The following is a 21,783-nucleotide window of genomic DNA, read 5'->3' on the forward strand; positions in this document are numbered from 1 at the left end:
CAAATAAATGAGATAATATATATGAAAGTGCTTTTGAAGACTACCTAAGAGGGTAGTTAATGACACAAGAGAAAAACGTAAGGCACAGAATATGGAAGTTGGAGGAGAATTTAGAGGTCAGGCTATGCAACATTTCATCTGCATTATCATTCACCTTGTGCTTGACCTACATTGTAAAGGCAGGTCATTTCATTTTCAGACAGCTCTAATTATTAGTAATGAGCTTAAATAATCTGTGTCCTTGTCACTTCTGCCCTCTGGCCCTATTTCTTTCCTCCAGAGCACGATAGAACATTTCTATTATACCCCCAGTTCAATTCAGTACAAAAGCATATTGTCAGAAATTGAACATATACTTGGGCTACAGACATAACACATTAGTAAGACAAGGTCTGTGTTCTCATATCCCTGGCAGTCTAGAGGAGACAGGCGCACATGTCAATAAATTAATGTCCTTTAATGTGGTGAGTGCAGAAACAATATGGAGAGGGCAGAAATACAAAGAGAACACAAAACAGAAAGTGGTGTATTTCTCGGAATATCAAGGAAGTCCTCACAGAGGAAGTATCTCTAGAATTGAGACTTGAAAGATGATTACGGGAATGAGTTTGTGGAGAAATATAAAAAATGAAATTTGTGGGGAAAGGGAAACAGTAACAATTCTTTAATTAAATGCACCTAATATCACCTTGCTAAAAATTTCTTAAACATTCTTTACATTATCTTTATAGTAAATAATTTACAGATCCACCCTCCAACTGTTCAAAATACCATCATTTCTCAAATGTGTTACAGATCTTGAGAAGAATAAGGGGAAGTAGAAACAATAAATCAAGTCCCAGACACAAATTATACAGGAAATGTCTTTTGTTGATATCATCCAATACTGCAATTTACATATTTGGGGAGGCAGGAGAAGGGTTCCAAAAGGAACTAGCAACTTGTAAGCAAAAATAATTAAACAAAAAAATACCTAGTCCACCTTCAAACTAAGCACTTTAAAGCATGGCTTTGGTAGCCTCTCTGTAAGGCTGAATTTAATGTTTCAACCTAAATGTAGAATTTAATATATATTCCTTTAAATTTTCACTTTGTTTTTTTCAGATACTGATTCCAGTTAAACAAAATTTATTGAATTCCAAATTTGCCATCTAGTATATTACTCATACCACTCATTTTTATATTTGAATTCCTAAAAAAACTACCCACTTTCTATGTATTCACCTAAATCACTGAGGAAAAAAGTAGATAGTGGAGGAAACCATAGGAGTGTGGCTACTTCAGGAACTAAATGAGCTAACAATATCTGTAGTATATTTCTCCTCTAAGTTCCAGGACTGTGTGTTCTGTATGTCTAGTTATTTTCAAGAATTTTCAAGTAGATACCCAACAAGGACTCTAAATTCAATGTTCCAAATTTGTTTTTATTTCCATTTCTTCTCTACATCTGCTTTTTCTGTTACTATCCAACTTGCTTAAAGTCTGTTTTATCCTAATACTCTCATCTAGAAATTAAGATTCATTTCATTTTTTTTTCACAAAATAATTTGGTCCCTAAATAATAAATAAGTTCAAAATACCCACAAACCCATGTCATTAACAAACATTCTTGCCTATTTTAAATCTTTACTCGGAAAATGAAGCCAATGCAAATTCAGGAGGTGTACCTATCCAGTTAGGATAGCTTATACAATCATACAGAGAAAAGATGCTGTGAGTATGACAAGTGTCCATTGTCTAATGCCCTGGAGTCACTCCTGGCCTGCCAACAACTGACCACAAACCAAGCATGATGTAATTTCTGACCTGGTATTAGAAGGCATATGTTAATATCACCATGATGATGTTGATGAAAATTTATAACACCAAAAGGTTTGCCTGCTATGAACTTTTAGCATTTTATGGCTGTACTTGGCATTTTTCAGTCCCATTAAATAATTAAGTGGGTCTTCATTTCTTCAAAGTGTCACTGCTCTAAGTATGACCCTTCAACTCCAAGCATAGCCTGTGGTAATTGGAATTTAAGTAGGCAAATACAATGAAATCCTGCATAAATTTTCTTCTACAATTCCAAGATTCAATAATCTGTGACCTAATGCTCCATAAAACAATTCAGGCTGAAAGTGGGGCTCTAACAACTACCTGAATATTTTCCAATTACCTTTACTGGTTAGATTATTCACACGATCTTTTTCCCAGCAAGTTTTCTTTTTTTTTAATCAAGAATAATTTCTGCCAAAAAATTAACTTTTTAAAAAATCTCTAATTCCCAAAATTTACATTCAAACACCATTTGATAAATACCTGCTATGGTCAGGTATTACCTCATTTAATCCTCAAAAGAATACTCTAGCATAAGTAGTATTAGTGGGGCACAGAAGAACATGAGTGAAGCTTTGGGTCAGAGGACAGAAGCCTGATTCATTTCCTAAGCTTGTATCCTATCTGTCCGGATAAATGACTTAACCTCTTTGTACTTCAGTTTCCTAATTTAGAAAGTGATGATGATTATTATGGTACCACTCCCTAGAGTTGTTTGAGAATTAAATAAGTTAATTCATTTAAGGCCCTAAGGATAAGAAAAGTGAATAGAGACACAAAGAGTTTAAGTTACTTGCTGAATATTATGTAGTCAATAAATAGTATTTCTCTGGTTCAGACAAATTTCTGTTACTCAAGTCCAGTACACTTTCTCTACAACAGCTGCAAGAAGATCCTATTATTTATAAAATGTAGACAAGATGAGGATATCAAGTAGAGCCAAGATTACTTTAAAAGTCCTCAGGACAGAAAAAAAGACCTTCAGAAATGGTTTTATCTGAGAGAATGTCTTTTAATGTAAGTCACTCCCAGTAATTACACAGGAAGCCCTTTACCCACTATTTGATATGAGGACACACCTTGACTTAGTGAAAACTGTTAGGTAGCAAAATACAGGTGTCTGCTAGAAAATAAAAAATCCTGTTCAGAAAGGAGAAATGTTATTCTTTGTGTAAGAACATACGTTAAGAGACAAACCTGAATATATTTTTGCACATAACTCAACTGTTACCAGGAATATTTCAGGACTTTGTATTAAGCTAAAAACTAGAACAGAAAACATGATAGAAACAGCTGACAGATGTTGGCAAACAAGTCAACACATGTAACCCTTCCCCAACTCAGAGATAATTACACCCTTCACCAGTAATCAGACATACCCTTTGCAGCCCTGGCCTTTGGTGGACCTGTAATTGTGGCAAATTGCTTGTTTTACCATAACCCTGGGTATTTCATGATATTCATTCTATGCCTTTCAAAATCTTTTTAAATGAAACCTTACTCATAATCATAATAATTTTGCTAAGTGGTATCCTTATTTATGCTCCTGGTTATAAAAAGGAAAAAAATCTTCTAATTTAGTTTCCAGTGAAATTATATGCAATATCTCATTCATTCATCCACTTCCATAAAAATAGTTTTAAAAAACTTAAATGAAATTTCTAGTGAAAACTCCACATAAGTGCATATAAGCACATTCATATTCATTTAAGATGTGCAGCTACAATTATATTATTATTAATTGATTTTTGCACAAGTATGTGATTGTTTACTCTTAGGGAGTGTTCTACGAATAGAAAGATAAATAAGGCAAATTTTTCTGTTAAAAAGCTCAGGTGATTTTAAAAAAATGAGACTATTCAGTCTGAATTTCAAAGCCCTCTACCCACCTGGTCATGACAGAACTTTCCAGAATAGCTCACACAAAACTTCATCAAGGATCTGAAGCACCAGTTAAACCCAGCTTCTTTTGAATTTCCTAATGCACCCTGTACTTGCTCAACCCTACATATTTGTTCTAAGGTTTACAGATGTTTCCCCCAAATCTGTCAATTAAAATTCAATACATCTTTTAATATTATCTCAAACAATTCTTCCATAACCACCACCAATCAAAAACCATCTCTCCTTTTCCAGCTCTTTCAAATCAGTTGTACATGACATCCCAGACTTTGCAGTGTAGGTAGGTCTATAAGAAAGTTCTGTGAAGTCAGAGTCTGTATCTAAATTTTTATGTCCTATACATTCTGGTACTGTACCTTACACATAGAAGGTATTCAGCAAATATTTGTTGAATCAAGTTTTTAAAACAATTAAGATTTTCAGTTTAAACATGCATCATTTTGTGATACAAAATTGACTTACCCTCCACTTTTTCATTCCGTTTAACACCCCCATACCCTCCACATACAGAAACTTCGGAATTCCCACAGTACTGATTTGCTAAAACTCAGGACAAATTTTCAAATGCCAAAGGCAGTCAGAGCCCTCAGGAAATATGCTCAGACTAGAAACAGATAAAGGAGAATTCCCAGTGTCAAAGGCATCAGAGTTTCACTAATGGCAGGACCTACAGACCCTCAGACTTGGCAGACTTTTAGAGAACAGTTAATTGAGGAGACCAAATTTCATCTTTATATTCCTTCCATTTACATTACTTTGCATTACTTCTCCGTCGACATCACTTGAGGGCAGGCTAGGCAAGTATCAGAGTCACTTGGGTTGGAGTGGTACCCAAAATTTGAACAAGTATATTCAATATTACAATTTAATCTTATGTCTTTTAAGCAAGGTTTATTGCTTTTAAAGTATATACAACAGAAAATAAAATTAACTTGGCTAATGTGGTTACTAAAAAAATGAATAATACACAGTAAAGACAAAAGAAACACAGTCTGCTGGAAGTAACAGAATCTTGGGGAAGTTTAAATTTTATAGTTGCAAATAATGTGACTAACTATTCCATTTGCCTGAACTGTGAAGGTCCCCAGGACTTGGGATTTCCAGTGCCGACACCAGTAAAGTGCTGGGCAAATCATGATGAGCGAGCTGGTCACCCTAGTTACGAAAGGATGGGAAACAATATTTTCATCCATTCAGGGGCACCAACTTCCAGAAAGACAGTATGGATTGGGCCGAAGTGGACAGGCGATGGTATGCCACATGTTGGAATGAGGAATTGGCCATAGGAAGGAAAGGACCCATGAAAGACCGTGAGGGCACTTTTCGGTATCAGTGATGTCACAGGAAGAAATACTGCTTTAAGTTACCAAGAGTAAATTCTACTTTATCCGCCTAGACAGTGGATGAGTAAGATATTTCCTAATTCAAGAGACCCATAATATACATGCAAAGGCAAGGTCCAAAAAAGATGATGCGAATGTTTTGTATTTATACATCAACTCCTTTTCTATTTTACGATGCAAGACAAGAGCTCTAACAGCACCCAGGAAGGTCACAAACAGGACAGTCAGAATTTGTCTTTCCCAAAAAATTCCTTTTCAAATGCCAGGCATGGAAAGACTTCTTTTCATTCAACAATAATAAAGTAAAATGAGGCTGCCTCCCCAACACCCACACATATTTTTAAATAAGAAAGGTAGTAAATGTATATCAAATAAAAGCCATAGGCTATTAGGAAAGAAGTTTTAGTCAATGTAAGTACAATAAAAAAATTAAAATAAGATTTGAAGCAAAAACACAAGAGTCTTTATGTAGAAAACTAAATCTATAATGTAAATGACACACTTGAAAAGACTCTCCCATAATGCAGGGAAATAAAGATATATGGCAGAAAATTAAATGAGATATTGATATTTACTCTTAAAGAAAACCAGAAATAACATGCAAAAATAAAATAATTTAGTTTGAAACATAAGTTTGAAAATTGAAAGAGATTATCAATCATGCTTCATCTTAATTTGAAGACATCAACACTTACACATATTCTAAGAATTTTTTTCCTAGTTATTTCAGGATAAAGAAAAAATCATACACAGAAAAGCAGATTATGTGTGTCAGAAATCATACTTGCCTCAAACTTCACTTCACCACTAAATTATAAAAATCATTCAAGCAATGTCTACAGAAACACTAGCTTTGCATGACTCAAATTTGACCTACGGTCATTTCTTTTTTCTTTCCACATTAAAATTACATAGTTGAGTGTGAATGCCTTCAGAATGGGTCTGCGCCTCTGCATTTTGCCATAGACTTTACCTATTATCTTACATTTGGCATACTTCACCATTTACATTTCCAGCTTGGATTTGTGAGTTTTCTTTAACCTCTAGTCTATAGAAAATTTTATGACTAGTTAATATTTAATTTGTCTGAAGCAACAGAATTTGTTTTCGGTTACAATAACTTTAGGTCACTCTTAAAAATATAATCCAAAACTGAGCACTGGCTGCCTAGAAATAAAATAAATAATAATAATAGGGAAAATGTGACTCATTTTACATAAGAGTCAATTAAGACACAGAGGGGTAAAATAACTTGCCCAACCTTATATGATTAATAAGGGGCAGAGCCTAGATGTCTTACTCTAGAGTCTAAGCTCTTAATAAGCACACTGTACTGCCACAAAATGACCAATTCAAAAAAAGGTGTCAAGGAGACAATTTTACTATTTTAAGACTTAGCATATTTTTAACAAGGAAAATTTTACTATTTGACAACAGAAGTAAATTACTACCAAAAATTCAGAATAGATATATGAACATCTCAGGTTTGTTTCTGCATCCTGATACAGTATCTTCACATAACTGGTGTGGTAACTTGATCTGGGCAGCAGGGCTTCTGAGTCCTAGCCTGCAGTCTACCTTCCACAACTTTGATGATGCAAAAGTCGTCATTTAAATGTTGCCTGCTTCAGCTTTTTTAATTCTGTAAAAGAAATAAGAATACCTTCCCCATCTACATTTTAACAAGAGTATAGTGAAGTGAAAAAGGCATCCTCCATAAAAAAACAACTTGTAAATGTTTCCTAGAGTTCCTTACCTGCCATGTTGTATACAGAAAACACTCTTTCAACATTACTTCTTCTAGAACTTTAAGAAACTATTTAATATTGAAGAATTAGGAGCAAATAGCTTTGCAAAGAAAGAATAAAAATAAACTGACATACTAAAACCCGAGTAGAAGATCAACTGTTGGAGAGATGTTTGCAAAGTACGAATTTTAGAATAGTTACTTTCTAGTATACAAAGGTTGTGGGAGTGAAAATTAGGCTCCTTGGTACTCTATTGTCTATTTATTATACCCTATCTTTCTTTTAACTTGCTGATAAATCTATTGTAAATGTCTCTAAGGAAGTACATGGTAGACTGAAAAACCACCTTTAACACTAAGGATAAATCAGCATCAACTACAGCCTTAAATTTTGTACATAACTTTTTAAAGCAATTCAGCATCACGTGTATTATATATTTCCATTTTTTCCTAAGTAAAAAGCCAAACATTTCCATATTTTCATCTTGCAATCTCCTCTACTTAAGATACCAATTACAGTTTTTGTCCATAACATGTCAAAAATGGCCATATTTCTCTGGGCTAACAGAAAAAAATTACTTAAAACCGAACTTAATACCATCAGACTGAATTTAAATATAAACTAAACAAAATATGTACGAAACATGAAGACACGCCTGAAGTTTCGCTTTGTGCCATCTGCTCATTTGCTCATTAGGACTTGGAGTTCAAAAAGAGCTTTTTTAAAAATTTTAAGAAGATCATGTAAACTGCTATGTGATTGTCATGATATTAAAATTTTTGAAGGCTAGAAAGCTTGTTTTCCTAAAATTAAAGAATATATAAAGATAAATTGATTTCCAGTTCTCTTTTTATATTGTCTCAGCTATTTAATGTAGCAGGGTATTGGAATAAACTAATCTAAAGCAAGAATAAAATTAGAAATCTCATACTAATATTTTTATTACATTTTGCAATATTTTTCAAAAAATTTTCCTTATCAAAAATGTTTAGCTTTCCATATTTTCCGTTATTGTATTAATAATAGCTTGGTTATGTGCATACAGAAAAAAAGTTGAATTTAAAAATAATAATAAATTATCTCTAGGTATTATTATTTTTTATATTTTCTCTCCTTGGAAAACTTTTCTTTCATAAGTAGTGTGGTGTCATAGAAAATACTCTAAGACATCGAGAAACCTGTTTGGTCCTGGTTTTGAAACAATCTAGTGGTATCCTCTGATCTTCTATTAACCCAGTTTAGTTTTCTGTAAAATGCAGAGTGAATATATACTCTTTTTCAGTTTTAAGGCTACAGGATTCCACATTCTCTTTATCACTTCCTCAAGTCATTGTTTTTCAACCATTAAAAACAGTAGAATTGCAAGAATAAAGTTAAAAGTATCACTTAGCAACTCAGAAATGTTTTACTAAAGTTATAAATTTTAATAGCTTATTGATCTTAAAGTGGAGATTTTAAATGAAGGTCGTACTGTTTTCTTCTCAATGATGTGGATCTCAGATAGATTAGGCATAAACATTTACCTAAACTATTGTACAAGTTCTGTCTAATTGCAAATTCTGGAGAAATCCTAATAAGCGTCAGATGTCTATACCTGGCTAACTACGGTGAATTCTAGTAGGGAAAAGGAAGAACATAAAAATAACTTTTTAATTTAATTTGTCAAATTCCAGACAATCTTTTTATAATTCCTTACTCCAATTTGGAGTAACCGGTTATTTTCTTGACTATGTCCTTTCTTATATTTTTATATTCAGATGTTTCAATATTGTCTGCATAGTTCTTTTTTAATATAATGTTATTGTTTTTATCACAATGAATAACTACTTTTGTTCAAGAAATGTTCCCTCCATGACTATGAAATAAACAAATATTATACATAAAAAGAGAACCATGAATACAAAGTAATATTTCTTTCTTTCTTGATATAATCAAGCTGGATAATTTATGTTTGAGGTTTATCAAGCTAACTCTAAAAGACCAAGTCCCTGAAGCAGAGTTTGTTGAATATTTCTTCTTTACATTCTGTAATTCAAAAGGAAAATGTAAATCTTTCCATAAAATGAAACTGCTGCTACTTATGTGTTCCCATTTTGGAAGCATATAAATATGAGCTTGAGTTATGCACAGATTTCAGACCAACTTTCAACATGATTGATCCTCTTAGCCCAAAATGTCCAATAGCATCAGAACAGATAACAAGAAAGAGGAAAGACATAAAGAATGTTTTCCCTATTTGCAGTATCACAATGCAAATCTAAAAGCAAGAAAGACAGTGTTGGTGGAGAACAAAAGATGGCTAAGGATTATACAAAAGTAGACTATTAGCAACAAGAGAAGAGAGCATCAAATTACTGCTGCTATCATTTTGTGGAAACAGTATTACAACAATCATTAATGAGGTATGAATTCTGACAACAAAGAGCTCCCAGGTATATTAAGAGGGACACATCAGGTGTTATCCCCTTGGAAAGGCATGACATTGTTTATCTATCAGCAGATTATTTGGTCCAGGCTTGATATAGTTGCTGAGTAGGACCATTACTGACTAATCTTTATTTCTAATTACTCCCATGAGTCCCCTGAAACATTCCTCAAGCTGTAAGCCTAGACCTGGCCAATTTCTTTACGAGCATGCTGAAGAGATGTCTCATGACAGCCTCATGTAACCAACCAAAAACTTAGTCACATATTTTAATACCTAGCATACAAATTAGTAATCCTCTTATTTTTTGCTCTTAAATACATAAAGGCATCCCATAAGCAAATTAAAGGAGAAATAAAGTTACATGCACCCTATCTATGATCATTGTTGTTATTATTATTATTGTAATTTATTAGGTCAGCAATCTTAAGCTTAAAAAATCATTTACATTTTGAAAAAAATTTTCACTTGACAAAGAGCTTTCATAAAATATATTCATTTCGCATAATACGCACAGGAAGTGGTTCTACTTGGGTGTCATTTTTAAGAGGTACAAATTAATGCAAAGCAAGGATAGTGTGGGCCCCACCGTTTATTTTATTTGCATAACTGAAACTCTGGCAGGCTGTTTTTAGTGTTATTCCTTCCTAAATAGCAGAGCTGTGAGCAGATGGTGAGCTGGTTCATTTCGATTAGACATGTCTGGATTATTACACTTGAAGGAGTATTTTATTAAAGACCCTTAGAAAATAATAAAATAAATCCTATTTAGAATAACCAAAACTAAATCACAGATTTATTTAACAATTCACTTTTAATTAAAGCCTCCATTCTATACTGTATTTACAGTTTTCCAGACCAAGTTTTTTATCCAAAATATCTCATTAAACTATTGCACAAACTTGTAGGAATAAACTTCAAGCAGACCTAATCTTTGACCTGCCAAGGGCACCATATCTGGTATGCTAATCTTGAGACGAGTTCAGTAATGTGCTGGGACTGCTACTACCAGTTACATGCACCTTATAAGCAATACACAAATATTGGAACAAACCAAAAGGGTTTAAGACATCACAGAAGAATGACAAAGAAATACCTAGAAAAACCTAATGGTCAGGTTTTGTGCTAGGGCCCACTGGATGTACCTGAAGGCCTGGGACACTTGCTTCCCTAATGGGAATAATGTGGAAACAATTATGCTGCTTGTACAATTTCAATCTAGTTAAGTTCATGAAAACTTTCTATTCTGTCTTCCATGGCAATCCCTTCTTCCTTTCCCTGAGAATACTCTTATTTGGATTTAGATCTCAGCTTAAATATCACTTCCTCTGAGAAGCTTTTTTATTCTTTCAATCTAACTTAATTGTCCCTTATAAGTCTCTCCCTTGCAAGTCTTTATGATTTGTGATCATATATGTGTTTCTTTTACTAACTTAAAAGTTTCTTGAAGGTAAAGATCATGATTTCTGTTGACTACTATAACCTTAGGTCTGTACATAGTGCCTGACAAAAAGCAGATGTTTATAAGATGAAAAATGGGGGAAAAAAGTAAAAAACGGGGCAGGGGAAAGAAGGAATGGAGGGAGGGGAAGGTAGAGAAGGGAAGGGAAAAAGCTCATTTCTGAGTGTTCTCCACCTGTCTTCCCCATTGCTATCTATCCCTTAGGGGTACACAAGTGACCTTGCCAGTTTACCTCAGGGCACTCAGACTTTTTCATTCTTTCACTGTCAAGTTTAAACTGAACAAATGCTTGACATTCTTAAAAAAGCACAGTTCTCTCGCAGGGCCACTGTCACTGCTACCATTTTAATATCTTCCTTTGGCTTCTGAATACAGACACATGATATTACAGTATTCAGGGCTTGATTTCTCCATGCTCTCTTTTCTGTGAAGCTCTCTGCATTTGCTTTCAAAGCTGCACTTTCTCTTTGTCAATTAAGATTCCTCCTAGGCTGTGCTTTAATTATTAAAAAGTTCTTCTTTGTAGTGAAAGTAAATCAGCCTCCTCATAACCTTTATACATTGATCCTGATTCTGTATTCTGGATCAGTCCAAACCTACCCCCCCACCCCCACAGCATTCCTTCAGATTATTTAAATATAGTATTATGCATACACCTGTGTCTCCTTATCTCCAGGCTAAACATTTAGTTTAAGATTAATAAATGTTCTTATGAAAATGTGCCATCCAAAATCATTCAAGCATCTTAGATATAAGTCATATGCATATGCTCAAACAGCTAATGACAATAACAACATTAGAGTATGTGAAGATTTTCTTAGTATTTAATTTGCTCCCTTCAACCATTTTCTATTTGAAGTCTTCTCAGAATCAAGACCCCCAAGCAGAATTTGTCAGCCTTGCCTTTAGGCCACCAATATAGGAAGTCTAATTTTTTCTGTACATATTACACTCTGGTAAAATTATTTGTTCATATCAACCTGTCCTAAAAGACAATGTATCAGAAGCTGCTAATTATTTTTAAAAATCCATTGTCCTCTTCTTCCTTTCATTGGGAGAAACCTCTGAATGGGTCTTTCGTGTTTCTGCACATCTTGCTCACAGAGGAAACTGTTCCAGATTATCTCTCCAAGAGTGTTTGTATAGCAAAGAACCTTGGAAGACAGAAACAGTATCTTCCTCTGCAGAGAGGGTAGATTTGTCTGCTGACGAGTACAATAATGAAGATCACATCACCCTTCGGTGCAAAGGTCAAGCATGTTCACTTGCACAGACACTACATGTGCAGCATCCACCTGAGTCATTCCATGTTCCCCTCATGGGACTTAAGGACAAGAATAATAATGTGAATTTGAAACTCAGGTTACCTGCAGTGCCTTAATTAATAAAGTCTCTTGTCTCTGACTCAGGAATCTTGTGTCTTCTGCCAGCATCCATGAGAATTTACACATCAGGAGAAATCTCAGATCCTTCACATTTCTTCCGGGGTCCCAAGTAACAGCGAGAATCTACCCTTAATATAAGCGAAGGAGACTTCTGGTGATTCTAGTTCCTGACCTTTGAATCTCCCAGCCGATCCCAAGACACTGTGATGCAAAGAGAAGCCACAGCTACTGCTGTGTGACTGAATTTGTGATCCACAAAATGTGAAAGATAATAAATGACCATTTTTGTTTAAAGCAGATAGGTTTTGAGGTAATTGAGTTAATGACAAAGACAACCAAAATCTGGAAGTGAGGTGCTACTCTGACAAAAAAACAAAAAATTCAGCAGATCTATGATAGTATGGTGGGCAGAGGAAATAAAGGCTTTGAAAAAATTGTCAAGGGGAACCTGATGGCCTTCAGAATGGCTTAAGAAAGGTGACAAGAATGATATTGGAAACTGGACGAAAAGAGACCCTTGCCCTGTGGGACAACTCTGGCTACTCACGCTGTTCAGAAACTTTGATGATGTATTTGGATGAACATAAAAAGGGAACATAATGTAATGGTGTCTAACTTCATATATACAGTTTTGCTTGGTAGATAAAATTATTTGAAACATAGTATCTAAAAGGAATCCTATATTTTCATGTTCCTTTACTCTTCCTGGAATCCAGTGGGACAAGCACAAACCTTTCTGTCAAACCCAGTTGGTAATTTATTTAAACTCAGTTGAATCTTAATATCATCATCTGTCGAATGGGATAGCTTCATAGAATTACTAGGGAATTTATAGGAAATAATGATCATAAAATACATAGTTGCTTCTATTGCATTGTGGCACACTGAATATGCATGTTCATATATTGTCCCTTCCCCAAAGTCACTAAAATAGTAGTAAAGAAAAAAATATTTTACTAAAACACATAGACAAAATGAAAAGAAAAAAGACAAATAAGAGATGTACATCCATTTAAGTTGATGGAAAGCTCTTAAAAGAATAGCAACTGAGTTAGCAGAGCAGAGTAAGTCTGACTTCAAAGGCAAATAGCAAAGAGAGGTGCCTGTACTTCTGGTTTATGTCCTCCCAGAACCCCTAACTCGTAATCCAGGATTACATCTCTGTGAATCCAGGTAATGACCTCTCATGCCACTATGCTGTGAATACCCAACCCTTGGAAAATAAAATCTGAGAGACCATGCATTGGAAGAAACTTGGCACAGCAAAAGAGAGAGATAAGACAAATTAAACTGCTAATGGAAATGGGGGGTAGTGTACGAGGGTGAGTAATTAAGTGAAGTCCACATATTTAACTCTGCTCTTTCTCCCCATCCAACTCCCAGAAAATGAGTAGAGAGAAGCACATTTCCCAGATAGAAAACTACAATGTGCCACTCTGGAAAATCTGATAGACCTCAAAGAAAAACGCTGTGGATACTTACATTTGGAAGACTTCCTCCACAGAGATTTCAGTCCAAATCACTGATCACACTCTAAGAAATCCAGCAGCTGTCAAGCCCACTGCATTCTCTCTTCATTCTCCAACCCCCGCCCCAAGCACACAGAGCTTTGTACTGCCTTACTCTTAAATGTGAACATAATCAAGGATTATCAGACATCTGAGAAAACCTCCAACATGAAAAAGAGAGACCAAAGGAAGAATAATCAAACCAGGAGGAAGCAGAGATTATGAAGAGAAAGAAAAAAAATCACATGGAAATCATAACAGTCATAATTACAATACACCTCACCATAAACTGTGGCATGAATGTACTGAGGTAATGTATGAAAGAGAAGTACTTCTGTGTTTGCACAGGCACTTATGCATACATGTGTGGATGTGTATGTTTGTTTAAGAGAAGAAAGTATTTGATTACTCTAAGAGAAAATCAATAGTTCTCATCCAAAATGAATATATATGTACAGAAATGACAGTACATCTATATTACTTTAATATATGCAGGTAAATACTTAAATGCTTAATACAGGGCAGTAAGGGATGGGGTATGTTTCTGTTGCTTTCCTTGAAAAACTTAATACCACTATTTTATTTTTAAGCTATGTGCATTTATTGCTTTGATTTAAAAAAACACATATTTGTTTTAAACACTTAATGCTATTCCTGGGATATAGCTGATTCTCAGATTTGAGCTTTTTTATTGCACCTCTTTTACTGCTCCCTGTTAAAATCAAAAGTTTGTAGCGTAGCTGAAAAGTTTTAAAGTTACTGATTGAAAAGTTCTTATAAATGCCCAATTCAAGACAGTTTTGCCAGGAGAACATCTTTATTCAGGATATTGAAGTAAGTATAAAGAGCTCTCTCCTTTTTCAGAAGTGCAATAGCATTTGCTGTCTGTTTTATTCATGTGGCAATGAATTCACATTATCATCTTGTGACATTACTTCTGTCATCTTGAGGAATGAAAATTCCCTGCAACAATGCATGTTCTTTGAAGATATTCATTCCTTTGTAACAGTGTTGCACTTAGTAGACACTCAATAAATATCTGTTGATTAGAATTGATGCTAAGAAAGAGGCCAGCACTTTCAATATTCTAGTCTCAGGATGTCAGGAGGCCAAAATAAGCAATACCTCAATTGACACTAATTCGAATTTTGGAAGGCAGTTTAACACACTGGATCAAAACTAAGGAGAATTCTAGATAGAACAATTTCCTGGATAATCTAAATTTCACATTAATGATTAAATAGTGATAAATTATCAAAAATAATTGTTATTTAAATGTATACTTTTCCGATTTAGCTAAATTCACAAACCAGGGGAAAATTTTCATTATTCATTTGTCTCAATTCTGGTTTAGGAAGTATATAAATTTAATCTGTCTACAATGATATTGATAAACACCAGTAAATAATGTTAGAAACCTTAGTCATCACTGCTACTGATTCTTCATCACTGAAATAAAATATTAGCTTTCTATTGTTTGTCTGTCACTTTTAACATAAACCTATTTTGAAGGCAAAGTGCCACGTATGATGCAGTACTTTGGTGTACACACTAGAGCCAGGCTGCCTCAGTGCAAATCCTGGCAGCTCCTAAGAGACCTTGAGTGAGTTACTAACATTACCATGCCTCATTTTCCTTATCTGTAAAATGGAAATGATAATTACTGTGCCATAATGCCATGAGAATTTAATGAGCTGACACATGTAAAGGCCAGGCACATTATAAACACAATGCAGCTATTTTAAAATTATTACCAGAGGTATATTATTTCTAGATAAACATATTATAATTTGATTATGTTACATTTACTGGTTCTGACAGAATTAGAAAATGACCTGAGTGTATTCAATGCATGAGGGGGCTCAATTGTATTTACCAACATATCAGAACATGTTTTATTTCAGTTGTTCATAAATGAATTATAAGCCATATAAATGTACAATTGGTGAGAACTTCTGTTTTCTATAAAAACATCTTAACTTCTTAAAAGACATTTTCTATATACCTACTAACTGTAGAATTGTCAAACCATACATCAAGAGGGGAAAACCAGCAACGTGGTTGTGTAGCCTCATGCCATTTTCAGACATAGTTCATCAGCACCTGTGGCAGAGAAAGTTGCTGCACATCACAGGGCAGTCTGGTGTCCGACAGAGTATTATAAAAGATGCCTTTACATCTTTGTCAGCCTACGAGAAGCCCCATGGCTCACCGCAGAGTCTCTAATTCTGAGCTATAACTTGTAGCGGGAAACAAGATACACACTATAGACTGTCATAAAACTAGACTATGTGCAATTCATTATATTGATTACAGATCTGGAATTAACAGACTGAGAATCAACAGCTGCCACCATGCCTTCTGCTTTCTAGTTGCTGTCACTCTGTGCCCCTTAGATGTGTTAACTCCCACTAAACCCCCTGGAAGAAGCTCTCCAATTCTCCTCCCCTCTCTCGTACCCTGCCACTGCAACCTTCAAAGGGCTTTCAACTTTTCACCATTTACAACCTTCTTCATTGCTTCCCTGCCACGCTCAGTCAACACCCCTCTCTTATTCACTGGGTTCACTAGGAATTTCACAACGTAATAAAGAGAAAAGTTTCTCTCTATTAAAAATGTGAGTCTCTCTGTCATAAAGTAAGCAGAAGCTGGTTGATACATGCTGTAGTTCATGGAGCAAACATTGACTGTATACCTAGGATGCATGTGGCATAGTGAAAAGTTCTGGAAATAGAAATATAAAAGGACAAAGTCTGCCCTCAAGAAAATTCTAGTCCTTGGAGGAAAAAATATATATAATTTTTAATATGTTATATATAATAGATATGCATACAAATGCATTGATAAATATCATGCGACAGAAATATGTGCAACAAAATAGTTTCTCTGGTAATATGCATAAGATCAACCTCTGTACATCATCACAGAGGTATTTTATAAATATTGCCCAATTTTTAATTCACTAATGAATGTCATGCTGGTCTGAAAAAAAATTATGTACCCCATCTCTGACAACAGATCATGATAGTTTTATGAAGGAGAAAGGGTGGATCACATTTCAAAATATTTTAAGTTCAATAAATGATTTACAAGCAATTTCAGGATAACATTATGATTATAATTAATATTATCTTACAGGTTAATATTTTAATAGCTATTTTGCAATTAATTTTATTTTTGGAAGAAACTTTAGTCTTTTTTACTGAAAGTACGTTGACTATGTTTCCTTTTCTTCAGTTTCCTGATTTTATCAACTCATTTCACATCCTTCACTTTTTCATCCATTCATATTCTGAGTTTTTGAATTTTCAATTTGCAATGCTCTTTTACATATATAAATACTCATTGAATAATATTTCTTCTGCTTTGTGGGTGGTATTTGAGAAGCATAATTATCAGATAAAAAATGATTCTTACTTTTTGTTTTCTTCTTATAGTAATGTGGTTTGGACACTGCCTAATGTTTCATTTTAAATTATCTTGGGATTTTCTGTACCAACAAAAACCTGCTTCTATCCAGGAAAGAATTTGAATTTTGTTATTGTTGCTGCTGTCAAAAGTACTTTGTTATTTGTTATAATACAGTATATTTTTTTAAAATCAACTATTGACAGAAAGGGGGTGGGATGTCATATGATCTTGGGATACTCATATGACTTAACACTCCAAGTTTCCACCAAGTGCTTCTTTTCTTCCCTTCACCTCTCAGCCTCTAAGAGAACCCTGCCCCAGGCAATGCCTTCCCAAGACTGCCACCTCTGCTTCTGCACACATTTAAGATCCTTCCTTAAGATTCTCCAGTAGCCAGTGCTCCCATTCACAGGGCCAGACCTGTTCTCAGGACTTCTCCCCCTGTCTTGGGAGTGATCTTATCTGTGACGTCCATTACTAAGATCCTGCCTCACTCTCCTGTTCAGGGCTGTGTCCCCACCTGATGACCAGCATGGGCTTTGGAACTGGCTCTGCAGGTTTCTGGTAACTCTTATCCCATTTAGAAGTATCTTGAAGTTTGTAGTATTCTTTTTCTGCTAGTTATTCTGTAGGCTTGGTTATAAGCAGTTTTATTTGCTCTCCTTGCTGATTTTTCTACAGGATATTTAGAGAGATCAAATTTAGATAGTCATCATTATGCTACAGGAACCTAGACAATTCGCCATCTAAGAACCAAATAAGTTTACCTAAATAGGCACTAATTAAGTAAATTACACTACACCATATTATTTCTTTTAGTTTAATAAATTTTTATTAAAGTATGTGACATCTCCCATCATTTAATTATATTCTACCTGTCTGAAGCTTGAAACCGTTTTCTTTTTGTTTCCAGCTTTTTCTTTTACATTTTTATCACGTCTCTCTTAGTATTTTGATACAGTGAAATGCTATCACTGTAGTTAACACATGAAGATATTGATTAGAAAAGTATCCTGAGTGATGGGAAGGCAGAGCCCTTGCAACATCTGTGTCTGGCATACACACAGTAGTCTTTTGTAGAAAAGTTCCCCAGTGAGCCCTCCCTACATCTTTTTTTTTGCTTCAATACAAACCCTTGTGTCTTGCTTTACTGGAGAGATAAAAGTGGCAATCCAATCACATGAAATATGGCCAGGATCAGTCTACAATATAAAAGGTAACTATTATACGCAGGTTCAAAGTCTACTCCAACAAATACCACTGACTGGCAAGAAACCAACCCCATAGAAACCTCCTTAGGGGCAGGGTCATTTAGCCAAGGGTGTGAATATAAACTCTTGTTAACTGTTCAGCTGATGAAGAAATTTTTACACAATTCCCTGCATGTGCTTAGCATAAACTTTGATTGTTGTAAGTGATTCATCTGTATTTTTCTTTGTGATCCTGAGTAACTTCATATTATTGGACAGATGCAAGGACAAAAACTTGTCCATAAATATGTGACTAAAAAAATGCATTGGTGGTCTTATTTTTGCAATTATGCCTTTGGTCCTTTTTTAAAAAAAAATTATATATACATTACAAATTGTATTACTCAGGATAATCATATTGGGTGTGGTACAACTAAGCTACCTAATGTCATGGTAAAAAATGACACATAGCCACAGGAGCAGCTTTAATTAACGGGAATCATTTTGTTAATATCTAAGAAATTCATCAGATAATATTGAGTATTTCATATCAATCTAGCTTCATCTTATTTGAAATGATAACATAATACTTATTAAAAGTGCTATTCACTATCAGATCCTGTGTTGAGGCATCAGCATCATTAATAAGGCAAGCTGTTAATATTGGAAATTTCATTCCTGGATTTCTCCTTCCCTAATTTATAAAACTTTTATATCAATATCTTGCAAGACATTCTGAGATTATCTTCTGGCCATTCCAACTTCAAATTTTGTCAAATTATAGCAACAAAAATTGATTTCATACAAACTTAGGAGAACAGACTAAAACTGAGAACTGAACTTGCTTGTCTGACTACCTTTCAAGGAGCCATAACTGGTGATCTGAGGTATCACAGGTATATGAAGAAAAAAGGGCAGATTTCAAGTCTTATACTGTAGGAAAGGGGAGGCTAGTAACAAACACCTGTGTTTAAAGCAGTTCAGTTGCCCTAAACCAGTTTGTCTAATTGACTTTTTAGCCTGTATTTCAACTTCTTCTGAATATTTTTGTATTTTTCTACAAATTCTTGAAATGAAAATGAAATTGCTTTAGAGTCAACTAAATTTCACATTATAATTAAATAAAAATAAATGTTGAAGGATGCAAACACTGAATTAAAATTTTTGTAAAATATTCAAAATAGACAAAATGAAAAAAGTCACCTAAAACAACACAGAATATCCACATTAGTTCTAAAATTTTGGAAGTCAGTAAATACTTTAACAAGATGATGCTGCATGTCCTCTTAGAAAATTGAGTTTAGGCTGGTGACACAGTGGCTCATGCCTATAATCCCAGCATTTTGGGAGGCTGAGGGAGGATGATTTGAGGCCAGGAGTTTGAGACCTGGCTGAGCAATATAGTGAGATCGGTCGTCTCTACAATATTAAGAAAAAAAAAAAAATTAGCCAGGCATGGTGGCACACGCCATAGTCCCAGCTACTTGGGAGGCTGAGGCAAGATCACTTGAGCTAAGGAGTCTGAGGCTGCAGTTAGCTACGATCATGCCACTACACTCCAGCCTGGGGACAGAATGAGACTCTGTGAAAAAAAGAAAGAAAAGGGGGGGGGGAATGGAAAAAAAAAAAGAAAGAAAGAAAAGACAAGAAAAGAAAAAGAAGGAAAGAAAGACAATTGAGTTTAAGATGATTCAAATTGAAAAGGTAAACAGATGGACTGAAAGAAAAGGACATTCAAATGAAGGGAAATCTCTCAAAAATGGTAACACTTTCCAGATAAGGAAACTGGAGGTTTAAAAGGTTAAATATCTTACCCAAAGTCACACCCAGCTGGATCAGTTATGAAACATGCATTTAGAGCCAATCCCTGCCTTATCATTACAGATAGAGTACTTAATCCCTGTGTCACATTGTTTCCTGGTCAACACATGTTCAAGCCTAAGGATCAGATTGAAGAAGACTGGCTGGATGATGTTATTTCTGCTGGAGATATGAGAAAGAAGCATGTCATCTTATCACACAGAATAGGAAAAAATACATATAAAAGGCCTACATTACAGAGCTCTTTAGAAAAGACTATTTTTTGAGATGAAGCAAAAGATAAATGGACAAAATGGGACAACCTGACAAAGCTAAAAAATGTCTGGGCTAAGAGGAGTAATTAGCAATGACTAGACTCTTGAGAGTATATGAGCAATTTAACTGTGGATTTTTTCCAAAAAAACCCTAATGTACTGAAAATTAAGGGAGTTATCTAGCTTTCCTTTATGATATTTATGTTTATAACTCATGCTACAGAGAGGTACAAAAAGATAAATAGGTAAAAGTGCTGCCAAAAACTGAGAAAGAAAGGCAAGGCAATCAAAGATGCATCAGGAAATTGCAGACAAATGAGACTGGAAAGCTGAGTTTGCATCAGTGGAACAAAGGCTGGCCAACTACAACGTTCACAGTCAGCATCTGAAGCACACAAAGAAAGGAAACCAAGGTGTAACAGACAATAGGACAGACTTACAGAATCTGAGTTGAAACATGACATTTTTCAAGCATTTTAGCAGAGGTGTTAGAATAAACTAAAGAGAGACAGAAAGAAACAAGACCAATTGGAAAGTTATTCCATCATCAACACATAGGAGACCCCAGAATATGATGCTGGTCCAAGTAGAGAAAAAAGAATGGATGGAAGAATTAGTGGGACTTGGTGGGCAGTAAGGGTGGCTAAGACAAAAAAAAAGGAAAGTTCATAGAAAACTCCAGGGTTTCCAGTGTGAGTGACTAGAAGAATGGAGGTGGCACAGTGGTAACAAGGAAGCAGTGCCAGTCCTCTCCTTCTGCTATCTCAAATTTCAAAATGCAAATATTACAGCTCTACTCAGTGTCTAAACTAAAGCAGACAAAAGCTACAATGAGTTAGGTGCTTTGGGTTTGGAGTTAGTCTAGCTCTCTTACACCTGTGATAGTGTTATGTGTATACCCAGATCCCAGATCTGCCATAGTAATAAAGTTTTGTTTCCACCAAATCTACCAGGTTTCCTCCTACAAAATGAAAGTTTTTATTTTTTCTATATATAAAAATGTATCATAAATAAAATGCAAATATAGAAAAGAAAGAAATTACCCAAAATCTAATCATCAAGAAATATCTACGATATATCAAGGCTTTCTCCTATGTTCAGAAATATTATTCTACCATTTTATGGCTATTTTATCATATTATTAAAATAGTACACAATTATAATTATAGACAGATATAATATGATCACATTATAGCATATTAATATAATATAAACACATTATATTTATATTATTTAGCATTTTTAACTGACATAAAATTGTATGTATTTGTCACACATACAACATAAAAATATATACTGTCTCCTCTTAAAAACATGACATTTTCAAGTATATTTACATGTGGAATGACTACTAGATAATTAACAAATGAATCACCTCACATGGTTATTATTTATAATTTAGCTTTAACATCTTAGCATTTTTCAAGAATATAAAACATCGTTATTAATACAGTCATCATGTCGTACAGGGATCTCTTGAACTCATTCTTTCAATCTAACTGAAATTTTGTAT

The 21,783-nt window shown here is 34.5% G+C and overlaps 1 protein-coding gene across 13 annotated transcripts in view; it reads right to left on the reverse strand.

Annotated features, from left to right (window-relative positions):
* The window catches only part of RALYL (RALY RNA binding protein like), a 644,676-nt gene that overhangs the window by 575,004 nt on the left and 47,889 nt on the right, over window positions 1-21,783 (reverse strand). For 4 of the 13 annotated variants that reach the window (XM_045560941.1, XM_045560937.1, XM_045560940.1 and 1 more), the window contains one exon: window positions 17,012-17,084. The exons of the other annotated variants lie outside the window; for them this stretch is intronic. The gene's annotated coding sequence lies outside the window, so the exon portion shown is untranslated. The remainder of the gene's footprint in view (window positions 1-17,011; window positions 17,085-21,783) is intronic. 13 annotated transcript variants of the gene reach the window in all.

This window comes from Lemur catta, chromosome 9, assembly GCF_020740605.2.
Source record: "Lemur catta isolate mLemCat1 chromosome 9, mLemCat1.pri, whole genome shotgun sequence".
In the NCBI taxonomy this organism is placed as follows: Eukaryota; Metazoa; Chordata; class Mammalia; order Primates; family Lemuridae; genus Lemur; species Lemur catta.